Raw genomic sequence first — 20135 nt, forward strand, 5'->3', positions numbered from 1 at the left:
AAGCTCTGGCAACAAGAAAATGCGCGCGCGCGCGCGTGTGTGTGTGTACAAAATACATTATAAAATATACAAAGTATATTATGCTATAATATAAAGTATGTTATATTTTAAGACCTAAGTATATTATACATTTTGTATATTATACATTTTTATTATAAAATATATTTATTTATATATTATTAAATATATATTTTTTATTCTGCTACCACTTTCCTGTGCAAGTAACAGTTTGGGAAGAGAAGGTGGAAGGTTGTTACTTTGGTCACTGATAGGATTTCAGTGTTCCTGAACCCAGTATCATTTCACCATAAATTTATCCAGAGTATAATCCAATCCCTTCATTTTACAGAAGAGGTCAATTTATTTCTCAAAGTTCATATTGGTCAGCTCTGGATGAATTTCACAATCAGATGCTCATTTTATATTCACCACACACTACTCATTGATTTATCCCAGTTACTAATTTGTTAGATTTTTGACCTATCACATCTAAATGATTTTCAAAGAACTATATATCCTTAATATAATTTTATCCCTCTATTGATCTCATTTGGTTTACCTTATTTTGGAGGAGGGCAGGGGAAAGTTAGTGGTGGTAGCAAATAGAGGACTACTAGTGCATGAGAAAAAAGGATCTTTATGGAGAGAAAAACTTCAAACAGATGTAAGTTATACGACCTGGGGACATAAGCAGATTTACCAAGAAGCCAATTCATTTAAGTTCCAGAATCTTTTACTTGGAAGTGTCCCTTACAAAATTTGGTTTGTTCTCCTTTGGGGAGCACATGAAGGAGCAGCAACCCCAGCCACATGCTTAAGGGCTCCTCTGTAGCTATTCTTGGAGGTCATCCTGGTACTTCCATCAAGGATGCACTACCTCGACATCCGTCCAGCCCCAGCAAATAACCTGTCCCTTTTGGAACACAAAATGCTCCCAGACCCAATCTTTAACCCCAAGGAAAAGGTATGAATGACTGCTATTTAGCACCCTGCTGGGGGTGGCACACTAAGACCAAACTTTGAACACTTCTGGGGAAAGGAGAGTGGTCCAGCCACCTAAGATCAAGAGCTGGAGTTTTTTCCCCAGGCAAGAAGCATCCTCTAAACAAAGTGAAGGAAATTAAAGATGTACCAGTAACTAGTTTAAGGAAACTTCTTTGAGCTTCACAACTATCAATATTTTGATCAAACATACTAGAGCAGGAGTCTTTTCTATAAAATACCAGATAGTTAATATTTTAGGCTTGTGGGCTCTTTGGCCTCTTTTATCTCTGCTGCCATAGCATGTGCAAAAGCAGCCATAGGTAATTTGGAGATGACTATGTTCCAATAAAACTTCATTTACCGACACAAGCAGGCTATAGTTTGCTAAGCCGTGTGCAAGAAGAAAGGATCTCTCTATAGAAAATACAAAATTGTTGTCATGTAAAGAGGTGCTCAATGAATAGATAGCCAAAATAAGTAGGAAAAAAAATATCAAGAAAGTGTATCAATTAATAGTAATAGAAATAAGTTATAATAATAAGCCATTTTTCTGGATTTTGTGATGTTTATGGTATTTTTTTTGTTGTTATGTTTTCTCATACTAAATCACCATTTTTATATTTAATTTTGGATTCTTTTTTTAAAGAGAACCCTTCCAAATTATGTAAGTTTCAGGCCACAAAACGTGGATCAGCCTTATTTGGAGTAACAATATAATGCACCAATTGCAGCAACAGGATTTTGTATCTAAAAAAAAAAAAAAAAAAAAGAGCTAACTCAATATATTCCTTTTGCCAAACCAAACTTAATGTAGTAACTTTTTAACATGCAGTGACTTTATCAACAGAAAAAAACTGTGGCTGAGCAACTTCAAAAAACCACTCAATAAAAAAAAGGTTTGAAAGGTCACTGGGAATGTGTGGGTCTAATGTGGATGGGTTGCAAGAGTCTTTATAGTTAACTTTCTACCCAAAGTAAGAATTCTTCACGTGATATTGTTAACAGACAATTAAATAACATTTGCTTGAATGCTTGCTCCAATGGAGAATTCACAACTTGAAGGGAAAAACTCTTATTCTTGAGCAACTCAGAAAATAGATACTGAACCTAAACCTGTTTTCCTGGCAATTCCCACCCACAGGTATTTAATCTTTAATCGTTCATTTAAATATCTGTTGAACATTTGCTATGTGACAGGCGCAGTGCTAGTTACTGTGGCTACAATGCTACAAAACTGGAGATGTAAACTACTCCCCCACTAATCACAGCATATCATATATGTGTAGTGGCAATAACATTTTCATTTTCATAAAGATGTGCCCCAACAACCCTACTTCTCAGGTCATCTCTTTTTCAGCAAGAATTTATTTTGGTCATTTCTCGTCTGACCTGATTTATGGATACCTTATCAGTCTGGTTGCCCTTATCAGTCTATAGGTACATGTGGTCTGACCAGTGCAGAATATTAGCGAAATGATGGAGGTGATAATTTGTTCCCAATCACAGAAAGAAATGCATGTGCCACCTCATTCTCACCTCTCACACTGTATACTGAAGACACAGGGCACCATCTTTCACTAATCATTATCCTCTCTCATGTCCTGATTTTCCATTTCAGTTCTTTGCTCCCAAAGGCAAAACACCCTCTCTCACCCTCCCTTTACCTGGCTAATTCTGTTCACCTTTCAAACCTCAGTTCAGATGTCATCTATCATATCCCTTCCCCGACTCCCTCAAAAAGTGTTATAACTTAACCTACAGTTAATATCCTACTATTTATGAGAATAAGCAACATGAGCTTGCCTAACAAGGCACTTTAGTCCATTTCAGGAGGAAGCAGTTCCTCTTTTCACTAGGCCTTACCAAGAAGATTCTCTTCAAAAGTCAGTGGACTGGTTAGGTAATTAGACCCTCTCAAACTACACCAATGGTTAGGTTAAATATTTTTTAGTGGCCAGGAAATGCTAAAGAATAAAATGAAATCTAGAGTTAAAAAGTCTACAGGAGGGGGGCCTGGGTGGCTCAGTCGGTTAAGCACCTGACTTCGGCTCAGGTCATGATCTCGCAGTTCATGAGCTTGTGCCCCGCGTCGGGCTCTGTGCTGACAGCTCAGAGCCTGGAGCCTCTTAAGACTTCTTTGTCTGTCTGTCTGTCTGTCTGTCTGTCTGTCTCTCTCTCTCTGTGGCCCACCCCGGCTTGCACTCTGTCTCTATCTCTCTCAAAAATAAACAAACATTAAAAAAACATTTTTTTAAAGTCTATAGGAATCAAATATGCTGAGAAGTTCAAAGTTCATTAAAAAAAAAAAAAAAGCACAGAGAACACAGGGGCACCTGGGTGGCTCGGTCCCTTCAGTGTCCGACTTTGGCTCAAGTCATGATCTCACAGCTCGTGAGTTCAAACCCTGAGTTGGGCTCTGTGCTGACAGCTTGGAGCCTGGAGCCTGCTTCAAATTCTCTGTCTCCCTCTCTCTCTGCCCTCCCCTGCTTGTGTACGCTCTCTCGCTCTCTCTCTCGAAAACAAATAAACACGTTCAAAACAAAACACAGGGAACATAGTCAATACTATTATAACAACACTGTATGGTGACAGATGGTGATTACACTTTTGGTGGTGAGATATGTTGTACACTTGAAACTAACGTAATGCTATGTGTCAACTCTACTCAACATAAATGAATACTTGGAACAGGAAAAGTTACGATCTCTGACGTAACTAGTACCAGAGTTTCCCCACTAGTACACATCGCATTGGTACTAACAAAAATTCTCTGAAAGGAAGCCCACGTGAGCGTTTCCTGGACAGATCTGCCATAAATCCGCTGCAGTAGAGCCCACATACTCAAAAAACTACAGGCAAAATATCTAAAAAATATTGAGATGAAAGGATCTAATAATTAGCAGGAATGAGAAATATTACATAAGCAAAGAGAGCGTGACATACAGTATGAAAGAAGAGCTATAACTGATTCACAATAACCCCAAAAAAGTTAAGTCTTAACCATAATCAAAATGGATAAGTTCATCAGATGTAGCATGATAGGCAATTTGCATCCTGTAATAATGATGTATTTCTTTTGGAGCAAGAAAATATAGCAGAGTAAAATATATGGTACCTCAAATATTCACATAGGGACCTACTTTATCACATAGGAGTTAAAATAAGTTCAGTAATGTGTTTGTTCTGTTGTACTAAACCACGGTAAAGAACACATTTTAGAAAGACTTCCATCAAAATCAACAAAATATTTCAAATCTTACATTTATTAATTCAGATCTTCAGAACCTTAATATTATCCAAAATTACTCAGGCAACTCGAACTTTCTAGGTCATCAAGAAAAATACCCACACAACTCATTAAATAAACTACAATTTAGTTATACAACGAGATACAATACAGCTGCTAAAAAAATAAAAGAATGAAGAGGTTCTAAGTAATAAGGAAAAATCCTCAAGGTACATTGTTACGTGAGAAAAAAGCAAGATGTAAAATGAAAGGTGTAGTATGTTAACATTTGTGCACAATAGCAAGAATCAATATTTGCCTAGTATGCATAAAACTCAAAATGGACACAGTTGCTACCTATTTTGTATATGCAAAGGTTTTTTGTGAGGGGAGGAAGGATGAGGCAAATGTAAGATAGCATGGAAGAGAAACTTTTCACTTTCATATATTTTGATTTTATACCATGTGAGTATTTGAGTTTTTCAAAAAATTAAATATTGATGTGAAAATACACACAAAAAAGAAAAAGACCCACTCAAGTCATATCATGGTAGAAGTCTGGGTGAAAAAAAGATCTTTGTGATCTAAAAACTGTAACCCAGAAAGAATTTCTCGCAGCTTTTAAGAAGCCTTCCTTTAAAAAAAAAAAAAAAAAAAAAAGTCATTTTTGAGAGAGCGAGAGAGCACATGTGTGTGAGGTGGGGAGGGGCAAAGAGAGAGGCAGACAGAGGATCCAAAGCAGGCTCTGTGCTGAAAGCGGAAAGTCCCACATGGGGCTTGAACTCACACACTGTGAGATCATGACCTAAGCCGGTCAGATACTTAACCGACTGAGCCACCCAGGCACCCCAAAAAGCCTTCCCTTAAAAATTAAGTGAACATTGCTGAAAATAACATACTATAATATCTAAAGGCATAAAGTAATAAAAAGGCAAACTTTGGCTATTATAAAAAGATAGCCTATGTCTGTAATGAAGGCCAAAGTCTATGGCTTCTTTCATAAACTTTCCCTTTGAGTCTTTTGAACTCTTAACATGATTAATCAAGACAGCAAGTTTAAATAAAATTCAGTCGGTTTTGTCTTCCATATTTGTTATTCTATATGCAGCAATTCATAATTATCCAAGCTTTTAAAGACAGTAATAAGGATGTGTATACATATTACATGTATTATATAATATAAATAGAAGTATATAAATTATGTGTAATATGTATACACATTTCTTTTGTACACATTATATATCATATATTATATATACACATATATATATATACACACATTTAATTTGCTTGACTTCCATATGTACAATCAAAGTGGGGGAAGAACATGCAAAGAAATTAATCTGAGAGTAAATGGAATTTAAATTCAACATACAACCTAAAGACTTTAGATTCAAAATTTGAGACTCATACATGATGTATAAGAATTATTAGAAAAGAAAAAAAAAAAGAGAGGCAAGAATCTTTCTTATTTTTTCAAAGATTTTATTTTTAAGTAATCTCTACACCCAGCCTGGGGCTTGAATTTACAACCCTGAGATCAAGAGACACATGTTCTACCGACTAAGCTGGCCAGGTGCCCCAAGGACCTTTCTAAGGTTGTTTTTAAGGTTTACACTTTACAGTAACCAGATCTATTATGGTGATCCTTTTGCCATGCATATAAATGTTGAATCACGATGCTGTATACCTAAAATATGATGCTGTATTTCAATTATGTTTCAATTAAAAATTTTATCCCTTGTTAACAACTTCAGACTTAAAATTATAGTGTTAAACATCAGTAATGATCTACTCAATAATTTGAAATCATTTAATAAACCAAATTTCATATACTTCCTCAGAAAGCTTAATGTTGCTAGTTTCAAAAGGCATTTTTTATTCAAAATGCATGAACCAATATTTCTAACTCCAGTTATCATTACTGAAACTGAATGAACATGCCTAACTAGATGTTCGATTGCAACCACTACAAAGGAGTAGGAAGCAGACTGTATTAAAATAAATGGTAGATCATGTTTTCTTTCTTTTAAAAGATTTTTATCATTAATAAACCATAAACTTGGGGGGCAGGGTTAAATGTTAGGATTTTATATAATTTAATTCTACTCTATAATGTTACACTAAGCACTATAAAGGCAAAAACAGCAAGCTAATAATTTTCTCTCTAAATGGAATGGGTGACTGGATCCCATGTACATATTTGGATACTTAAATGTTCTATGTTTTTAATGCATAAATTATTTGGGAAGAATTAATTTTGAGCCAAGGTGAGTGACTTAGGCAGGAGATGCCTAAGGCAGGAGGTGAAAAGATGCTACTAGACTCCTTTTCCTTCTGCTCTTTGGAGCTGCACTGTCTAATAAGGAGCTCACTAGCCACACACAGGTATTTAAAACTGAAAATTCAGTCCCTTTGTCTTACTAGCCACATTTCCAATGCTCAATAGCCATGGATGACTACTTATTAAATGGTACAAATGCAGAATACGTCCACCATCATGAAAAGTTCCATTGGATAGTACTGCTCTGGAAAATCCAAGGGAGAGATTTTATATAAATACTTTATTAGAATAAGACATAGAATTTATAAGGTCAGGAGTGGAACAGAGTTGGAATCATTAGACAAAGGAATATTCATAATAAAAAGAATAAAATCATATTTATTCCAAAATGTCTGGCTAACTAGAGACTCAATTTGAATACAGTATTAAATTCAATTTAACAGATATTTATTATATACTGAAAACAGAAAAATAATTAAGGGCTAGTCTCTGTCTCCAGTGACCTAATTAGGGAGATATGTTTTAAATGAATGCTACAAAATGAAAATGTACCAAATGAAATGTACCAAAATGAAAACAAAAATAAAGTGCTCTAGAAAGGCTGAGAAGCAAATGCTGAATTCTGACAGGGGACAAAGTAAGGGTAGAGAATCACAGATATCAGGGAAGAATAACGTGAGGACTAAAGCACAGATTCTGGGGTGGATTCCACCACTCACTTGCTAAGCGATTTTAGGTAATTATATACTCATCTTTCCAATCCATTTCCTGATCTGCAAAATGGGGATACTATTACTAACTTAATTTTGTGTTATAGAGTAAATTAGTTAATACATGTAAAGTGTTCTGAACAATTTCTTCATCATAGGGTGACTAAATTTAAATGAAATACAGAAAGTACTCAGAAAACTGCTTGTCATTGTATGTACTTCTTGAATGTTAACTATTATGATACTCACATTATCAGTTGCTATATTTCCAATCAGATCATTTTAAAGCTCTACTACTAGCTTACAGAAACTAGTAATTAGAGAACTAACATTTCCTGTTTTCAGCAAGTTGGTCAATTAAAAAATAAGGAGAACCAGAAAAAAAACCCAAGCCTGCGAAAACATGAAAGAAACCCTCACACCTCTACAGTCTGCAAATCTGGGATCAGAATTGTAACTAAAAACAACACCTTAGTACAGTAAATATTTTTTACAATGGCATCTAAAGCAGGTTTAGGTGAGTGACAGACCAAATAAATAATCATGTACTATATCTTAATAGAATTTTCACTAACTTTTATACACATGATAAACAGAACATAAGCAGGTACTGCCTGTCCCCCAACCCTAATACTTCTGGTATTAAACACTCAGTTCCTTTCTCCAGGGACAAGCACCTGTGCTTATGCTCAATTAAGATTCTCTCCCTAAAATTTAGAATTCCAAACTGAGTCACAGGACTAACGGGTTGAGGGAAGAGATGACTGGAGTTGAGAGAAGTTCCACCAACTCCTGCTGTTGTTCTCAGAACTTCCCAGCCTCCTGCTGCTCCTGAAGTTTTATTGTTCAATTCTGTCCCGGATTCCATGGGATCCTCTGATAGCCAATAAATTCCTTTTTGCTTAAACCAGCCAGAACCAGTTTCTGTTATTTGTGCCAAAGAGCTTTAACTAACAATTGGTTTCTTAAAGTAAATATTAAGTAATTCTCATACCTCCAAGTTCTTAATGGAAATCAATGAGAAAAGACACTTTATTCACTATAGATATATGCTATTATATGCAATCATATAAATGTGGAGCTGAATTCATACAGTACTTCCTTTGGCCTGATGTATTTTAATAGCCTGAGAGGACACTATTCTCCATAAATTCTTGACAATTATCTTTTAATATATAGATTCATGCTCAAAACGGAACAGGTTTCTCTTTGGTAAGAATAAAGGGCAACTTTTTGGCAAGGATTCAAACTCTTTCTTAACCTGCGGCAATTAACAACTTCACCTTTGCCTCCTGCTATTAACCCAAGATATAACAGATGGCAGCCAAATAATCTACAAATGCCCAAACATACTATATTTCTCATCTTAACTCATTATGTTCACTCTGCTGGAATATTATGTTTGAAACTTGTCAAACTCCATATACCTAGTTCAAATAGCACACTCTTAATCAAGTTTTTCCACTATGTCCTCAAACACTTCTCCCTCTGCATAATCCCATAACGTTTCATTTACACATCCAATGAAGGACATATCATTGACTGACTTGTGACAGGTCCCTACATAGGGTGTTTCGCCAATGCACCATTCATCCTCTGAAAACAAGGGCCATGTATTCTCCAATTATGTACACTTAGTCCCAGCACAGTATTTATATGCATTTTGCATTCATTCATTAGCTCAACTAAATTGAAAGGAGTGTCTTTCTTAGAATCATATTAATTATTGTTACAGTATTTTTAGAAGAATGACAACAGTTCTCTTCTTGGCACTTCAATTAATCATAAACATCTATATGACATGGTGAAAACCCCAAGTTAATGCATCCCCATTACTAATATTTTAAAGCCACCAATCACAGGAATTTGCTTCCACCTCAACCTCCATCCACAGAAGAGGGAGACAAGCCTTCCTTATCCTCCATCACTGAATTGACCTGGAACCTTTTTCATAATACCAATATAACACTGATCTGATTATTATAGCTTTATTATAAACCTTAAAAATCAGGTATGGTGGACCAACATTTTTCTTTTGTGGCTATTCTAGCTCCTCTCAATTTCCATCTAAATGTTATCTATTTATTTATTAAATTTTTAAATATTTATACTTTTTTTGGGGGGGGAGGGAGAGAGGGAGAGGGAGAGGGAGAGAGAGAGGGAGGGAGAGAGAGGGAGGGAGAGAGAGAGGGAGGGAGAGAGAGAGAGAGACAGACAGACAGAGAGAGAGGGAGACGAATTCCAAGCAGGCTCTGCACTGTCAGCACAGAGCCTGACACAGGGCTTGAACTCCCACACTGTGAGATCATGACCTGAGCCAAGGTCAGAGGCTTACCAACTGAGCCACCCAGGTGCCCCTATACTTCAATTTTTTAATGTTTATTTATTTATTTAGAGAGAGAGCACGCATGAGAGAGCAAGAATGGGGGAGGGGCAGAGAGGGAGAGAGAGAATCCCAAACAGGTTCCATGCTGTGGCTATGAGCGCAGAGCCCTACGCAGAGCTCAGTCCCACAAACCATGAGATCATGACCTGAGCTGAAATCAAGAGTCAGATGCTTAACCAACTGAGTCAGGCACCTCTACCTCAACTGTTTTAAAAGTGAAAAAAATACCTTATTGTGATGAGTTTTTAAAACAAACCACCAAGCTAATTACTTCTATGTTTGATACAATCTTGTTTGCAAGGTGGCTAAATAAAGGGAAAGTTGCTACTAACAAATATTAATGCAACCTTCTTACTTGCTTTATTTGAAAAAACAAACCCGTAATATCCCACTTTATAAGGGAGATACATAAACTCTGATTGTAAAGTACCTTGTTGCATTTATCTTCTCATTCATTAACTTTCATTTTAAAATTGAGAAATCTCTAAACTTGGAAAAATAATACCCGAGATTCAGGAAAATCATACTTAAGAAATCACAACATTTTTTATGGAATTAAATTAATAATTATTGCTATTTGTATTTGTTTAATGTTACTTAGGACTACAAAGAATATACTAGATTGTCATAATAAAAGGCACAAATTATTGGTCAGTGCGATCTGACAAGATAAAATTCAATTTTAAATGCACTTATGCCAGGGCACCTGGGTGGCTCAGTCGGTTAAGCTTCTGACTTCAGTTCAGGTCATGATCTCACAGCTCACTGAGTTCAAGCCCTGCATCAGGCTCTGCGTTGAAGCTCAGAACCTGCAGCCTGCTTCGAATTCTGTGTCTCCCTCTCTCTCTGCCCCCCATATCCCCATTCGTGCTCTGTCTCTCTCAAAAATAAACATTAAAAAAAATTTTTTTTTAATGCACTTATCCCTTTAAGCAATTCTATTTCTTGGAAATTATCAAAGTAAAATAACAGATCAAGTGTGTGAAGATAGATGGAATATATGTATACACATACAAATGTTAGGGGGAATGTTAGAATAAAAAGAAAGAAAAGAAAAATAACTGTCTATTTCTAGGGAATTGGTCAAGCTTCTAGGATGTGCCCACTGAAAACAGTATACTTACTGACATGAAACAATGTCAATAAAAAAATAAACATCTGTGTTTGTCAGGGGGTGTTTGTTGAGAATAAGTACACATGTTCATTTACCATTCAATAATTCATGAAAACCAAAAGCTAGGAGGATATACACAAAAACATTAATAAGAATTAGTTCTGGATGATGGGGTTCATAGATGATTTCCATTTTTATCAATATTATTTTGAAAACTGCCTGAGTCTGCACTTAGAAATATAATGTGAATCACATAAGCAATTTCAAATTTTCTACTAGCCAATATATAAATTAAAAATGTGTAGAGGGGTACCTGGGTAGCTCAGTCAGTTAAGCGTCTGACTTCAGCTCAGGTGATGATCTCATGGTTCATGAGTTCGAGCCCCACATCAGGATCTGTGCTGTCAGTTCGGAGCCTGGAGCCTGCTTCGGATTCTGTCTCCCTCTCCCTCTGCCCTTTCCCCACTAGTACTCTGTCTCTCTCTCTCTCTCTCTCTCTCTCTCAAAAGTAAATAAAACATTAAAAAAATTTTTTTAAATGTAATGAAATTAATTTTAACATATTTAACTGAATATATTTCTTAATTTGTAATTTCAGCATATAATCAATATTAAAATCTTTTTTTTTTTTAAGTTTATTTATTTAAGCAAACTCTACACCCAACATGGGCTCGAACTCACAATCCTGAGACCAAGAGTCACATGTTCTTCTGACTGAGCCAGCCACGTGCCCCCACATCAAAATCTTTCTGTTTTTAAATATTTATTTTTGAGAAAGAGAGAGAGAGAGAAAGAGAGAGGGCGGGAGAAAGGGAGAGAGAGGAGACAGAGGATTGAAGGCAGCCTGCTTGCTAACAGCACAGAGCCCTATACAAGGCGAAACCCATGAACCGCGAGATCATGACCATGACCTGAGCTAAAGTCAGACCCTTAACCGAATGAGCCACCCAGGAGCCCCTCAATATTAAAATCCTAATGAAATATTTTATTATTTTTTTGTACCAAGTCTTAGAAATAGAGTGTGCATCTCACATTTACTGCACATCTCAATTTGAACTAATGACACTTCAAGTGCTCAACAGACACATGTGGCTAATGGTCACCAGGCTCCATTATGGGACAATGCACTGTATTTTTAATGGGAAAGAAAAGTCATTTTTTAAATAATAAGTCACTTGACTGCTATCAGAGATCTTTTTCCAAAATCTAACACCTGAATATTACATAATATTTTGAGTTATTCAAACTGTTTCCTCGCATTCTGTGAAAAAATTGTTTTTAGAAATAAATAGGTTGGTCTGAGCTCAAGGAAGAGATACAACAATGTAAGAATTAAATAAAAATGTAGCACTAACAGAGCCTTCCAGGATATAGGTGGGTGTATGTATGCATAAAGCCAATTCCCTGATTTCCATATTTTCTAATAGTGAATTCCTGATGGTGAAATTGAATAAATATTAACTGATTAGCTATATACTATCAGCATTATTTTCAGGTCTTTCAATGTGAAATTAAGATCATTCTGAGTATGTTTAATCAAATAAAGAATTAAAATAACTTATGCTTCTCAAACTTCTCTAAATTCTCCTCAAAAATAATAAAAAGACCATAATCATTAGATGCATCAAACTTAGGCTTGAAAAATTAAGGATTCATTCAGGATGATTTCAAATAAACCTAAGAATTCTTATTGGAGGAATTTCCTCCCTCTACTGCAGGTAAGAATTGCATCAAATTTCTCTTCAAAAAACCACACAAACAAGAAGAGAAAGGTGTAAAACATTTAAAGTGCTAAAAGAGAAATGCACCAATCTACAATTCTGTATCCAGCATAATTATCCTCGAAAGTGGAAAAGTATTTTTTAAGACAAACAGAAATTGAGAGAATTTGTTCCTACTAGACAAGTAGTCTACTTGCAAGAGGTGCTAAAAGTTCCTTACGGTGAAGCAAATGATATAGGTCATTTGAATATACTTGAAAGAAAAAAGTTTTAGAGAAGGAATAAATGAAGGTTAAATAAAATCTTTTATTTTTCTTCTTTTTTTAATGTTTATTTATTTGTGTGTGTGTGTGAGAGAAGAGAGACAGACAGACAGACAGAGCATGAGTGGGAGAGGGGCAGAGAGAGCGGGAGACGCAGAATCTAAAACAGGCTCCAGGTTCTGAGCTGTCAGCATGGAGTCCGATGCAGGGCTCGAGCCCACAAATAGCGAGATCATGACCTGAGCCAAAGGCAGACGTTCAACCAACTGAGCCACCACAGTGCCCCTATTTTTCTTCTTTATAAATGCTTTAATAGGTAACAGCAACAATGTATTCAGTGATTATGGCTTATAGATCAGTGAAATGAATGACAGCAATATTATAAGGAATGACATAGAAGAACTGGGAGTTTTATGTTATAAAGTACTTCTACCACCCACAAGGCAATATAGTGTTACTGGAAACTGAACTTTGATTGATTATAAATATATATTGCACAATGGAGGAAAACCACTAAAAATTTTTTTAAGAAGTAAAAACGATTATGTTGAGAGGAAAGAAAATAGAATCATATAAAATGCTCAATTAAAACCAGGTGTGCCTGGATGGCTCAGTCAGTCAAGTGTCCAATTTCGGCTCTGGTCATGATCTCATGGTTCATGGGTCGAGCCCCACATCGGGCTCTGTGCTGACAGCTCAGAGCCTGAAGACTGCTTTGGATTTTGTATCTCCCTCTTTCACTGCTCTCCCCTCTCAAAGATACACATTAAAAAAAGAAAAAAGACAGATAAAGAAAGGAGAAAAAAAGGAACAAAGAACAAGGGCAACAAATAGAAAATTAACAATATAGTAGATATTAATCTAATTATATCAATAATTACTTTAAATGTAAATGGTCTAAATATGCCAATTAAAAGACAGAGACTATCAGAATGGATTTAAAAAAAAGAGCCAAGTACATGCTGTTTACAAAAAAAAATTTTTTTTTAATTATAAAGACACAGGCAATTAAAAGTAAAGGGATAGAGAAAAATATACTATGCTAACCCTAAATAAAAGAAAGCTATATTAATATTGGGCAAAGTGTGTTTCAGAGCAAGGAAAATTATCAGGTATAAGAGGGACATTATATAATGATAAGGAGACCATGTCTATAGGGAGATATAACAATACTTAATATGTTGCATTCAATAACAGAGCATGAAAATATGTGAGGCCAAAGCTGATAAAACTGCAAGGAGACATAGATGAATCCACTATTTAAGCTGGAGGCTTCAACTTTTAAACATAAAAGTACTAAGAAAACTGAGTAAATATTTTTGTAATTCTAAGCTAGCACATTATTAAATAAAAACTTGATATAACAGAAAGACTATTATATTTAACTTTACAAAACTTTAAAACCCCTGCAATGACCAGGAATACCAAATATGCTTTGTCAAAAGATAAATGACAAACTGCAAAAAAAAAAAAATACTGTAATATACAATTACCATCTCTAAAGAATTCTTCAAATCACTAAGAAAAAACCCAATAGAAAAAGATTGTCTAAAAACAAAGAACAAACAATTCACAGAAGAAATATCTATCAACAGACATAAAAAGATGTTTAACTTCACCAAAAACTACAAACCAAACAGATATATATATATTTTTTTGGACCCGTGAATCTGTCAAAATGAAAATGAGTTTTAAATCCTAGTGTTGATGAGAATATATGGAGTTTAGAAACAACTGTTTTGGAAAACAATTCAGCAGTATATATTAACATTCTTAATGCTCCTGCCCTCTGACATCATTTCTTAAGAATTTATTCAATAGAATTACTTCAAAAGGATACATAAAAATATGTATTTGAATGTTCATTGTATGTTTAGAAACACATATGTTTCTAAAGGCAAAAACTTGGAGAGAAAAAAAATACCTATTGCTCTGGGCTGAATTATGTCTACCTAAAAGATATGTTGAGGAGTTCCTGGGTGGCACAGTTGGTTAAGCGTCTGACTTCGGCTCAGGTCATGATCTCACAGTTAGCGGTTCCAGCCCCACGTTGGGCTCTGTACTGACAGCTCAGAGCCTGCAGCCTGCTTCAGATTCTGTGTCTCCCTCTTTGTCTGCCTCTCCCTCCACTTTCTCTCTCTCAAAAATAAACAAACATTAAAATATATATATATATATATATATATATAATATATATATATATATATTTATATTTATATTTTAACACCTGTATCTATGAATATGACCTTACTTGAAAAGAGGATCTTTACAAATGTAACCAAGTTAAGATGAGGTCATTAGGGTTGACATTAATCCAATGGCTGGCATTCTTATAAGAGAAGACACAGGTAAAGAACACCATGTGATTACATATGTAGAGATTAGAGTCGTGAGTAAAGCCAAGAAACATCAAGGATTGCCAGCAATGCCAGACGCTAGGACAGAGGCATGGGATGAAGTCTCTCAGTGCCTCCAGGAGGAACCAACTCTGCTGACACCTTGATTTCAGAATGCTAACCTCCTAAGTGAGCAAGAATAAATTTTGCTTTTTATAAGCCATGCAGTTTGTGATACTTTGTTATGGCAGCCCCAGAAAACTAATACACCCACCAACAGAGATTAGTAAGTTACAAGAAACTCACAAAATAGAGGATGCAGTAATAAAAAGTATGCAACAGATACAAATGGACATGGAAACATATGAAATATATATTAATATACGTGAAAAAGTTAAGTTTCAGAACAGCATGTACAATACGAATTTTATGATAAAGAAAACATACCTCTCTGCCTCCAACTCCTCAATGAAACCCATCCTTCTCACGTGCCGGCCAAGGCAAATATGGGTTAGACTACTTCCCTCTGCAGTCTTGACCTGCGCTGACACCTTCACAGACTGAATTCACTCCCATGGCCTCAATAATCAACACTCTGCAAAGGATTCCAAAAGCTCTACTCCTACAATCTCTACTATCTTGCTATTACCATCAGGAGGTTCTGTTGTCATCTGGAATTCACACAGCCAACTGAATATTGCCATTCTTTCCTTCACAACATTGCCATTATATAACCTTGGGATGGCAACTAGATGTCATTCATCTATGTGAACCTGGACTGACTGGTAGTGGCTACCTGTACGATGCACTGAGTATTCAGAGACCGCATCTGGACACAGCAGAAAAAGTGCTATCAGCAACAGGTAGTGTCCACCATGTGCACAAAGACCATGTTACTATCCCTCATAACCCTTTTTTTTGTTCTAGATGCTGCTACAATTCCGGTTCCTTAGCCAGGCCAGGTCAGCTGAGAGAATGAATAAGATGTTTAGTAAACTTTAAACTGTTACTTAATTATTCCCATTATGAATGTAATTTCTAATTTTCCCCATCTCTAGATCCTTCCTATCTTGATACTTTTTAATGAAAAATCTTTTTTTGCCTCTTTACTAGTAACTTAAGGACTAAAGTTTAACCTCTAAGTCTGAAGTTCAAGTTCTTCCAAAATCTGGCCTCAATTTACCCTTCAAACTTATCATTATGTTCTGAAACAAATACTATTCTCATTTCTAGCCAAGCCAGTCTATTCAATATTTCCTAACACTCCATGCCAATTTTCTACTCTAAACTTACATGCTTCCCTATACTTGAACTCAGGTGGTTCCTTGCTCCTGACAAATTGTATACCATTTAAGGTCCTCATGTTCAAGGCCCACAATGATGCAGCAAATGCCACAGTAATATATCTATCTTTCCTATTATTTAATTTTTTATTATATGCTGGCTAGTGAAACATATCTTTTTATGCAAGATTTTTGTCCTCCCCAGCTACTTAGTAAACAACATAGTTGTAAGAACTGAATCTTCCTACTCCCTCCATGTATTTGAAGATACTGGGGGAGTGTTAGCATCTCAATAAATCCTCAATACTTGACGATGATATTTCATTAATAAAAAACGTGGAAATTTGGATTTCTGATTAGCTTTATGTGTTGCATACAAATCAATTAGCTCCTTTACTATAATGAAAATTTCTCAAGTATTTAGGTATCCTCTGATATTTTATGGCAACATAAATTCACCATAGTGGAGGGAGAATTTCACTTAAATTTTTTTATTTTGGAACCAAAGACATGACAAATACACAATTTCACCTCTATTTTAAAACTTAAAAATACTACATAGTTTTAGCTTCTCCAAATCTAATATAAGGGTTTAACTGTAAAATGAAACTTGAAAAACATTTCATTGTCCAAAGATTACTGTGTGCTTGGCTTATGATAATTTCTGAACTCATATCATTTTTAACAGCAGTTTATATTCCTAGATGTCTTTCATATTTCCATTTTGTTTCAATTTATCTGGTATTTAATGAGTTCTCCTTTTACAAAGACATATTTCTATAGTAAATCTTCAGGTCAAGTTAAAAATAAGTTTAAAAAATCACTATAGCAGAGGAACCCCGGAGTCAAGGATACTGAGAAACTAAGTAAACTATCAGAAAGCCATAGTAATTGAACTATGAAGTTACTACACATCTTTCAATTGCTTCTATTTTCTAAAGGGTTTTTTTCTAAATATGCCTCTTCAACATTACTCTACACCCAATTATTTGGTCTCTTTAAAAAAGGGTCACAATTGGGGCACCTGGGTGGCTCAGTCGGTTGAGCGTCCGACTTCAGCTCAGGTCACGATCTTGCGGTCCGTGAGTTCAAGCCCCGCGTCAGGCTCTGGGCTGGAGCCTGCTTCCGATTCTGTGTCTCCCTCTCTCTCTGCCCCTCCCCCGTTCATGCTCTGTCTCTCTCTGTCTCAAAAATAAATAAATGTTAAAAAAAAAAATTAAAAAAAAAATAAATTAAAAAAAATAAATAAAAAAGGGTCACAATTCCGACATAACACATAAACTCCAAAGTGAAATTAATATTGTCTAAATAATCTCACTCTCCTATACTGATATTATAGTCACTAATCCTCCACTAATTTTATAATACTGACAGATACAATAGATAGAAACAGGATATATTTCTGTTATACTATATATACGAACAGAGTTAAGTATACTAAACGTTTCCTAATTACTAAACAATACTTAACCACTTAAAAATATTAGATTGTTCAGTCACACACCGATTAAGAGTTATATTTACAATTAACGATATATATTACTGTGGACAAGAATGTATGAACTTGTTTTGCTTCCCATCTTTACAGTGAAAGTGACCTCTATACTAATGCTGGGTTCTATAAAGTCCTAAAGAGACTAATTTATAATGAAGCCCAACTCTATCTACTCTTTTAAACCTCAACTTTGAATCAGTCTGTAAAATAACCAAGTTAGTTCACTATAACTGTTAAATCTAACACTTAAACTAAAAACGTTTTAAAAATCTTTATACCATTTTTTCACATGCTTCTCCAAACAGCCAGAACACTCTATATACATTATAGCATTATTCTCTGAAACCCTTAAGCAAGCCCATCTTACAAATCTAAACACTAAGGCTCTTACTGGTTGAGAAATTTCCCTATATTATAAGCTAAGAATAACAAGAAATAGGGGATTTATAGCCCAGATCTGCTGTATTCTTCTAAATCTCCTCCTATTTATAGTCTACCAGACAAGACACTTTTATACTCACCTTTTTCCTCTATACAAGGTTGCCCTTTCAGTTTTGCATATTCCAAATCCCAAATGTTAACCTTTTTTCTCTTTCCATACTCAAGGTGAAATACATTCTCGGCCCTAACTTCCCAGCAATGCTGTCTTAACTCAGGCCTTCATCAAAACAATGATCCATCTAGGCACCTCTCCCTGTAAACCTATTTAAGAATTTAGAACAGAAACAAAGTAACAGTTGGGCAGCTACTCTTACCACCTATATTATTAGTTCAGCAGCTGACTTAAACCACATTGTTCTTATAAAGGAAGATTTAAGTCCAGATAAAACTTGCATCAGAAATTGAAGATTTTAACAACGTGATCAAGCAATGAGAAATGCTGAATGAGCTCGTAGGGAATAAATGAGTTAGCAACTATAATTAATAAGTATTCAGTGATCTGTATGCTAGATATTATAAAAATCATAGAAGACTACGTAGGTATAAGATCTAATCTTCCATAATTATATATAGGGTGAGAAAATAAAAAATCTAATGAAAGAATATAAGTAGGTTAAAACAAGTGCTCAGGAATCAAAAGAAATAAAGATTAAAGATGGTTAATAAAAATGGTTTTTTATGCACCACTAAATCTTGAAATAAACAAACTAGTTGAATGTGTCAGAGAAAAGCATCAGTCAACATTACCAACTTAATCCATTTGGACCACAGATGGTTGTAGAGAGGTAGTATGAGGTTTTATTTTTCCCAATCCTTAATTTCTTACTGATTCAGCACTATATATATTAAACTCCACTTGGCAAGATGGCATATACTCTAGAGAAAGTAAGCTAAATCACAGTACATGAAAAACAACAAAACTAACTACAAAACAAGACCTGATCTTGTTTTTAACTCTTCTTAACTGTTCTAAGAAAATACTACCAACTAATGAATTGCATCAGAACTATTTAGGTAAAAGTATATAACATATATTGACATATCACATATAACTCAAATGAAACCTCAACTTTCACAAAATCTATTTTTTAAACTGTGGCAAAATAGATTTACTTAAGATTCACTTCTTCCATGAAACCAATCACCAATCTAGAGTTTAATATACAGACATATTTCCATTTAGTGAAGTATGTATGTTTCTGCATCCTTTTTCTGCTGGTGGTTACACCTGTCTTTAACCCAATTCTCATCCCTCACCTGCTATATGCAAGGGGAATGAAATCCTACTAGAGACTTTTTAAATGTCCTGGAATTCCCACCAGCAATGCCTTAATTCAGGCCCTCATCATATCTTATGTGGACTGCCGTAAATACCTACCTGATCTCCTTTGTCTCCACTGTTACTACCTTCAATCTGCCTTCTATAGTGCTTTCACCTTTCTCCCAAACTTTCTAAAAGTCGTATCTGATCTTGTGGTCCCCCACTAACTAGTGCAATACTTCCTCAACTGTATCTCTCTGACATCTATGAAATACACATTGATATTTTAACAGGTTAGAGAAAATCTGTAGTAAAACAACAACAAAAAAACCCAACTTCGTTTTAATTTAATCTTAACTCACAAAATATACATCCAAGATTGAAGGGAAACATATTAACATGTCAAATGTGTTTCAGGAATACCCTATCAGAAAACAGTAAACTTCAGCAGTGAGTCTCAAACTGTGATATATGTTAAAGTCTCCTGTTGACCTTACTAAAAATAGAAATGCCTGAGTTCCACCTCAGGCCTACTGAATATTATCTAGAGATTCGACCTAGCAGTATTTGTAATCTCCACAATATTTCTAATGCATACCTAAGTTTGAGAACCTAGGCAGAAACTCTCCTT

At 35.2% G+C, this 20135-nt stretch overlaps 1 protein-coding gene across 2 annotated transcripts in view; it reads right to left on the reverse strand.

Annotated features, from left to right (window-relative positions):
* The window catches only part of WASL (WASP like actin nucleation promoting factor), a 62250-nt gene that overhangs the window by 38542 nt on the left and 3573 nt on the right, over nt 1-20135 (reverse strand). The window contains exon 1 of one of the 2 annotated variants that reach the window (XM_042971118.1): nt 18324-18708. The exons of the other annotated variant lie outside the window; for it this stretch is intronic. The gene's annotated coding sequence lies outside the window, so the exon portion shown is untranslated. Of the gene's footprint in view, nt 1-18323; nt 18709-20135 lie in introns of those variants that run through there. 2 annotated transcript variants of the gene reach the window in all.

The sequence above is a fragment of the Panthera tigris genome, chromosome A2, assembly GCF_018350195.1.
Source record: "Panthera tigris isolate Pti1 chromosome A2, P.tigris_Pti1_mat1.1, whole genome shotgun sequence".
Taxonomy (NCBI): Eukaryota; Metazoa; Chordata; class Mammalia; order Carnivora; family Felidae; genus Panthera; species Panthera tigris.